Here is an 8,539-nt window from a genome sequence, read left to right on the forward strand (position 1 = left end):
CCAATGTGACCTTAGTATGGGTGATACAGGCACTTCGTTTTAGGGCAAGGTGGCAGATGTAGATAAGGAGGGGCAATATGTTCTAGAAAGCATCTTCCTGGTTGGTACAGAGAAACTGCTGGTGAGCATATATGCTACAGATGTTGACCAAGCACGTTTCCTGATGATAATAGCTGAAAACATGGGATGTGTGGCCTTCCTTCCCATGATTGTGAGGGAATTGAAGTTGTGTCATAGAGGGTTTGCGACACAGGTTGTTCCGGCCACAGCCTTCATTGCCTGTGGTTAAGACAGCAAAGGTTATCTGTGACTGAACAGTAAATTGGGGTCTCTATGATCCACGAGGGGATACAACCCTCATCTTCAAGAGTACTACTCGCATGTCTATGACCTCCTGAACAAAATGTAATTCTCCCAATTCGCACTCAGAGATGTATTACAAGTGGACTATCTAGTAATGTTGTAGTCATTTAACTATCCTCTGCTATTAAATTTCCAGGGGGGATATAAAAGGCTGTGGTCCGTGTCTGGAGACTGTAAGTCAATGCCCTGAACGACCATGTCTACGGGGACACCATAGCTCAAGTTCAGACATTAATACAGCAGGAATGGGGGCAAAAGTGTTGATGCCTTGGTGGAATGAGAGGCTTTCAAGGTCATAACCAGAAGCCATTGCATTCGAATTTCCTAAGGAGAGAAAAGAGAACCATACTTACTAATGGAAACTCTAGAAAAGACATTCCGAGCATCAGGGATGACAGCTGATGGGTACCAGGACAAGGAGGGACACAGCGGTGCTGAGGGAGAAAGGCTTAGATGCCTAGACTCATGGTTATATATAAGTACAAACATACTGTGGAAAATAAATCAGGAAGGCTACTAGCAGAATTGATCCAGTCTATGAATAGAAGCACTCTGATAAATGGCATTGGGGATAATAGAGGCAACATGGTATACACCATCAGGGAATAAATGGAGTGTCCTAGGCACTGACATCTACTGCAAACTGTCCCCTAAATGGGACTCCCTGGGGACACCGGAGTTTCTGCCTGATAGTCTAGTTAGCCTATGTGACAGAGTGTCATAAATATTTGGGGCCAGCTGGTGAATGATGGTTCAAGATTATCCTGGGGTTACTGGAATGGTAAGATAAACACGTCTCTGTCCAGAATTACAATTTATCAAGTGGATGCATGGCTTAAGAGCAAGGGTTAGTCTGATCTTGAGTCTGAATGGATGGAAATAGAATCCAAGATCCTTGTGTAGTGAAAAATGAAATGGCATGCTGGTACCAGTACCTGCTGGCGGTAGCAGACGAGAAGATGAAAGCACTAGATCACTATGGGATGGAGACTTGCCGGGCACATAGCTGGAAAAGATATCGCAAGTATGTCTGTCTACACTTTACTCGTGGTTAAACCCACTGCACTAAGGACAAATCACTTCTCCGCTCTCCATAGAATATACTGGTCCCTGAAAAATTTAGTGAAAATAAGGGGGATTGAGGAATCAAAGTGCAAGAGATGCGGCCATGAGGAAGCTTGTGTTGTGCATATGTTGGTTACCTGCCCACACCAGGAGACACTTTAGTCTGATGTAGGTACGTCTATTTCTGACCCCACAGGCACTACCCCAGAGGTGAGCCCCTTTCAAATCATTTTTGGGGATGCAGTACTAGAAGAGAGCAGTTCACACTCCCTTTCAAAGCAACGTAAGTTGTTCTTCTATTTAATCTTACTTGCAAGAAGGGAATTCTGTAATTTTTGGTTTCAACTGCTCGCCCTTAGCTGGCAAGCTTGGACAAAGTCAGTGATGTTTTTTAGGGAGCTGGAGAAGGAGAGGAAAAGTGAAAATGAGATGGCTGGGATGGGCCGGAACCTACAGTTATTACCCAGTGGAGTTGTCTGAATATGAGCCCAACACTGAACAAGTGGGTCTCTGACTTACGTCTGGTGCTAGTCAGAGGTGATATGAGGACTAAACAAAAATCAAATACAGCAGGAATGGGGGCATAAGTGCTGATGCCTTGGAGGAAAGGGAGGTGTTAGACTTTTCATCCTTGGCCTGGTCTCCCATAACTTGTTTCCTCCGTTTCTCAGGTTGTTGCATGCTGGACTCTATTTTGCTGTTTTTGTTACTCTGGACACTTTACCACTGCTCACCAATGCTAAAGTGCAAGTGCTCCTATACAAAATGTCTATGTAATTGGTTCATCCATGATTGGCATATTTGATTTACTGGTAAGACCCAAGTACAGTGCACTAGAGGTGCCCAGGGCCTGTAAATCAAATCCTACTAGTGGGCTTGCAGCACTGGTTGTGCCACCCACATTAGTAGCTCTGTAAACACGGCTCAGACCTGCCACTGCAGTGTCTGTGTGTGCAGTTTTAACTGTAAATTCGACTTGGCAAGTGTACCCACTTGCCAGGCCTAAACCTTCCCTTTTCTTACATGTAAGACACCCCTAAGGTAGGCCCTAGGCAGCCCCACGGGCAGGGTGCAGTGTATGGTTAAGGTAGGACATATAGTAATGTGTTTGATATGTCCAGACAGTGAAATACTGCTAAATTCGGCTTTCATTGTTGCAAGGCCTGTCCCTCTCATAGGTTAACATGGGGACTACCTTTAAATATGATTAAAGTGTAGATTCCCTTTGAGAGCGGATGGACATGTGGAGTTTGGGGTCTCTGGGCTCACAATTTAAAAATACATCTTTTAATGAAGTTGATTTTAAGATTGTGTGTTAGAAAATGCCACTTTTAGAAAGTGAGCATTTTCTTGCTTAAATCATTTCTGTGACGACTCTCCCTGTTTGTAGATTCCCTGTCTGGGTCACTTTGACAGTTGGGCCGATTGCACCTCTCACTAGACAGTGACACAAAGGGAGCTGGGGTGCAGTCTGCATTTCCTGATGAGCCATCTGTGCTAGGAGGGAGGGGAGGAGTGGTCACTCACACCTGAAAGGGCTGTGCCTGCCCTCACATAATGCAGTCTGCAACCCCCTGGTGTGTGTGTCTGGGGCCTGGCCTGGGCAAGGCAGGATTTCACAAGCAAAAGAGACTTTCCTTTGAAGTAGGCCTACTTCAAAGGGCAAAATGGGTATAAGAAGGGCAACCAAAACTACAGACTTTAGAACACTTCTGGAAACCAAGGGGAACCTCTGCCTGGAGAAGAGCTGAAGAGCTGAGGAAGAAGATCTGTCCTGCCTGTGACTGTGCTTTGTGGAGCCCTCCTGCAGTTGCTGCTTCTGCCTGTGCTAGAGGACAAAGACTGGACTTTGTGTTGCCTTCCTTCTTGTGAAGAACTCTCCAAGGGCATGATTTAGAGCTTGCCTCCTGTTGTTTGAAGTCTCAGGTACAGCAAAGACTTCTGTCTGACAACACCTGGAGCCTCTGTTGAGACTCCTAATCTGCCAAGTGGTGCCCACCCAGTTCCTGGGACCCTGAAAGGAGAAGCTGGCAGGCCAAGAGAGAAAAGTCCATGCACCGACTGCCGTGCAGGGAAAAGATCGACGTGGCTCCAATCTGCGGCTGAAATATTGACGTGCCGCCGGTTTCGTGGCTGAAAATCAATGCTTGCCTGCAACACGACCAGAAGATCAACGTCCACGGCTGGAGAAACTACGCCCATCATCCCTGATGGAGGCTGGTGAGATCGCAACCAGCACTGCGTGGTTTTTGGATCATCGTGCGGCAGGATTTCTGATGCAAACATTGCTGGGCGTGCAGAAACAACGCAAGGCCTGCCCGGACCCAAGAGTGCGGTTCGAATTGACGCATCACTCTTCTGCAGAGAGAAGAAATGACGCACACTGACTCAACTGAAGGAGAAACAACACAAGGTCTCGCTCGTGAGTGAAATCGACACATCGCAAGCCCTTTTTGACACACGCTCGCCCGTGCGGGGTTATTTTTGATGCACCCAGGTACATTTCCACGCTAACAGCGTTAGCATTGTGTTTGAAATTACATGAAGACTATTTTTTGTTTTTAACTGATGACCTGGGTATTGTGCATTTTTGTTGTTTTGGTCTTGTTATGTTTAGATAAGTATTTTCTATTTTTCTAAACCGGTGTTGTGTCATTTTGTAGTGTTATCATTGAATTACTTTGTGTGTGGGTACAAATACTTTACACCTAGCATTCTGAAGTTAAGCCTACTGCTCGTTCAAAGCTACCGGGGGGAGAGAGGGGGTTAGCTGATGGTTATTCTCTTTTACCCTGACTAGAGTGAGGGTCCTTGCTTGGACAGGGGGTAACCTGACTGCCAACCAAAGACCCCATTTTGAACAGGAGGTTTTCAAGGTTGTAAACAGAAGCCCTCTCAAATCAGTCATGGCTGGGATGAGCCAGAGCCTACAGTTGTTTCCCAGTGGATTTGTCTGAATGTGAGCCGAATGCTGAACAAGTGGGTCTCTGACTTATAGCTGGTGCTGGCCATAAGAGGACCAAACAAAAAATAAAAATAAACAATACAGCAGGAATGGGGGCATAAGTGTTGATGCCTTGGCGGAACGCGAGGGTTTCAAGGTTGCATCCAGAAGCCATTGCATTAGAATTTCGAAGGGAGAGAAAAGAGAACCAAACTTACTAATGGAAACTCTAGAAAAAAAACGCTGAGCATCAGGAATGGCAAATGATAGGTAGCAGGACAAGGCAGTGCTGAGGGAGAAATGCCTAGATGACTGGATTCATGGTTGTATGTGAGTAAAAACACACTGTGGGAAATAAAACAGGAAGGCTACTAGCAGAATTGATCCAGCCTATGGATAGAAGCACTCTGATCAATGGCATTGGGGATGAAAGGAGCAACATGGTAAACACCAACAGATATTATGAACACCACAACCAGCTATAGAGGTCACTGGACGTCATTGAAGACTGGGATTTAGCACAATATTTAGGAAGTGTGACACTGGGGAGCTTATCTTCAGAGCTCATGGATGAACTAGCTGCACCTTTGGACATTCAGGAAATTATGGGGGCAATTATGGAATACGTCTCCCATAAATCACCAGGGGCACATGTGCTGCTGACCAAATTCTGCAAGACGGACAAGGATTGCCTAGCACCCCTACTGTTATGAGTTATACAAGTCCTCTATTTAAAAGGGATTTATGTCACTGAACATGAATGCAGCTCTAATAACATTAATTCCCAAATCTGCCTTATTGATCCTTAACTTTGACTACAAGTTTCTGAATAACAAGCTGGTGTACCACATTCTACTCCACTTACCTTTCTTGACCCATCCAGATCAGAGAAGTTTTGCTCTGGGCAAAGGCACCTCTTCTAACATCTGATGATGGAGCTGGATAAAGATTTTGACACTATTAGCTGCAAATACCTGCAGGTAGTGCTGCAACATGTAGGAATTGATGAAGGTATACTGTCCTAGATTTCATTACTGTATGCTAACCAACTACAAGTGTGCACACTGGACAGTAGGTCTCTGACCGCTGCGGGATTGTCAGGGGCACGAGGCAGGCATGTCAACTTTCACTTTCAATCATCACATTGGTCTTGGACTAATTTGCCAATTTACAGGGTTGTAGCTTGGTCAGCATGATTGTGGGGAGTGTCAGCTTCAGATTTCCTGACAATCACGCTGGCACATGATGTTAAAATACATTATAAAATAAGCAGGGCGCACAAGAGGTGCTTAAGGGGCAGGGGAAAGGGAAAATAATGTGTATTGGTAGTTGGACTGTGTGAGAAACATAGGCTTATTTAGTGAAATAACCAACCTTTTTGAAGTTTTCTGAACAGAGAGAGGCAGATTGTGTGTAGGTGTGTGTGTGTGTATGTGTGTGTGTGTGTGTGCATGTGTGTGTGTGTGTGTGTGTAAAGATTCCTGGTAAAATCCAACAGACACCTCACCATTCCCGTATGAAAGCATCTGTAACCACCTATTTATCACAAAATAGATTTATCAGGGGGTGTAACATTGCACACACACACCCTGCCAATTTCCTCTTTAGCGGCGCTAACTGGGATATATTGCACAGTAAAGTCATATGTGTATGATTCAATGCTCTCCATGAGAGATGTCAAAGGGACAGCAGCAATTGGTGCCCGATTGGCTTCTTGAAAGTAATGGGGCTGAAGGTGAACAGAGAACGTACGTGTAAATTCCTGAATACACTTGGGAACAGGGAGGGAATGTGATTATCAGACTTGCAACTCGTGCAATAGTAACTGAGAACTTTCACATAACTGGGAGTACAGGCATATGACACTGACACAGATGCTATAAAGGGTAATTTAGCGAGATTGATGTTTCTCTGAGAAGCAGCATGCAGTTCAGGAAGTCTCTGCCCCTGTCAGCCATGGACACAATAGAAATAGTGAAATTGGTAATCCCCCCTCCCCGGTGTATTTTTATGCTACCCTAGCGGTAATACTGTCATGCTCGATGCTCAGTGATAGTGACATGATGTTTCAATATTTCATCCGGAATAGGGGAAGACACATTGTGGCCCTGCATAAACTCTATCTTCCTGCCAGCAGAGAGTGGTCTGGGGACCCTGGACTACAAGTTGTATTTTTGGACGGCACAACTTTAGTGGGGTTTGAGATGATTCTCCTATCCCAGTCTCTTGAAGCCAGAATTACCTCAACAAATTTATCAAAAGTAGAGATGATTTGTCTTTTCACAGATGCAAACAGGAGCCTGTCTCTTAAGAATTGCAATATAGTTCTGGAATCCGTCCTTTGATGATTGAACCCAAATATGCACACCGGAAACACTGATGCTGAGGTGGCCCAGCTTAAAAAGCATCCAAAGGGCTCACAAACTGACCCCATGGAGGAAGGCAGGGACAAAGATGCTTGGCTGACTATGTGCAGGGCTGAGTTTCAGAGCATTTAAAACATTTTCTCTACCAAAATGGCGTATCAGCCATTTTCGACTTACAGAACGATAACTGCCTTGCTGAAATGACTAAGGGGTGGAACTAGCCAAGAGCATGAGATGCGAGAAGTGCCAAAGCTGATATTTATGGTCAGAGAAGGATGGAAACTAGTGACTCTCCTATAGAAGGCCACATTCGAGGTAACTAAGGGAATTAGGAAGATCTCAGAGAAATGTGGCTACAAGATCTATACGGAGAACTAACAGCGTCAGATTGGGTACACCTTCAAGCTTTCCTGAAAAACATGTATTACATTGCTGTAATTAAATATAGTGCATTTGAATTATCTTATCCCCGGAGATCGCACAGAATATAGTTGCTCTCTCTAGGCATCTGTCCTAGATGTTGGAATCCCGAGGCAGATTTTTGCCACATAATCTGAAGCCCATCGGCAATTGTGGAATTCAGGAAATCAGTGACCACCACTGGTAGGGACTTGACAGAGAGGGATACCCTCCTCAATGCTGAGATGTACTTACTAGCCCTGATGCCACAGCGCAGAAAAACAAGTTGGCAGCAGATTTACAGATCTGGATGTGGTCCTTAAAAAAAAGTAAACAGAAATGAACTAGAAGGCAACAAAATATCCTGTTGTGCAGAATTTGGCAATTCAGAGTTGACAGGACTGAGGGCTGCGTCTCACCATGCTGAATAAAGGAGGGAGTCACAGGTGTATTGACAGTGAAGGATTGGGACACACTTGCTAGAAATTGTGAAAGAAGATAAGGTTGGAAAGGCAACCCCGCTCTCTCTGGGGAGAGAGATGTATGCTACCTAAGGTCCCATAGGAGTTGCACTAATGTAGGATTCATGCAATATGGGGAACATGGAGTGTTCAATTGGTTGTTATGGACACAACATACACACCAATATGGTGGCAACCATCTGAGCAGCTGACCTTATGCGCACACTGGCCAGGTTTATTATATTACATTTCAGTGTGTCGCTATTGGCTGTTATCTTGTCCCTGTTCATCCCTTTCCTCCATTATGTACATCAGAGCATCTTCATCAGAGCATCAGAGTAACTGCCAATCAGTCTTCGGCATAATGTAACAGTGAGTTGGATCCCACGCAATATTGAAGAAGCTGAAATGGATGCATGTTATATTTTTGTTATAACAAAATCATTGACATTAAATTACACAAAAATCTGAAGATATTACTATTCAAAGGGTGCCACAGTTTTTGTTTTTGCTGTTATCCTGGGGCATAGGGCGTTAATGATATGTGTTTTGTAACACATATGATGTAATAAATCTTTTACAACTCCTTCTTTTTATTAGAGAAACAACATTCTTCGAAAGAGATAAACGATATGACATACCGGGTGCCCCAGTACCAGAAAGAAAACAATAGGGGGGGGAGGGGGATGTGGCGTAACAATGTGAGCTGCCAGCTTCAGAGCGAGGGGTACCAGGCTCCAGTCTCGGCGTCGGCTCCATATCCTTTGATTCTGCACAGATCACTTAATTGCCCAGTGCCTACAATTCAGCGCCTTGAGATTCTCACTAGTGTTATGCACTACTTTACAAATTCTGGATTATTAGTAACAGAGAGTACTTGATACAAACTACTGTCATTAGTCATCCAGGGAAACGTGGACCTCATTTTCCACAAAGTCCTG

This window comes from Pleurodeles waltl, chromosome 12, assembly GCF_031143425.1.
Source record: "Pleurodeles waltl isolate 20211129_DDA chromosome 12, aPleWal1.hap1.20221129, whole genome shotgun sequence".
Taxonomy (NCBI): Eukaryota; Metazoa; Chordata; class Amphibia; order Caudata; family Salamandridae; genus Pleurodeles; species Pleurodeles waltl.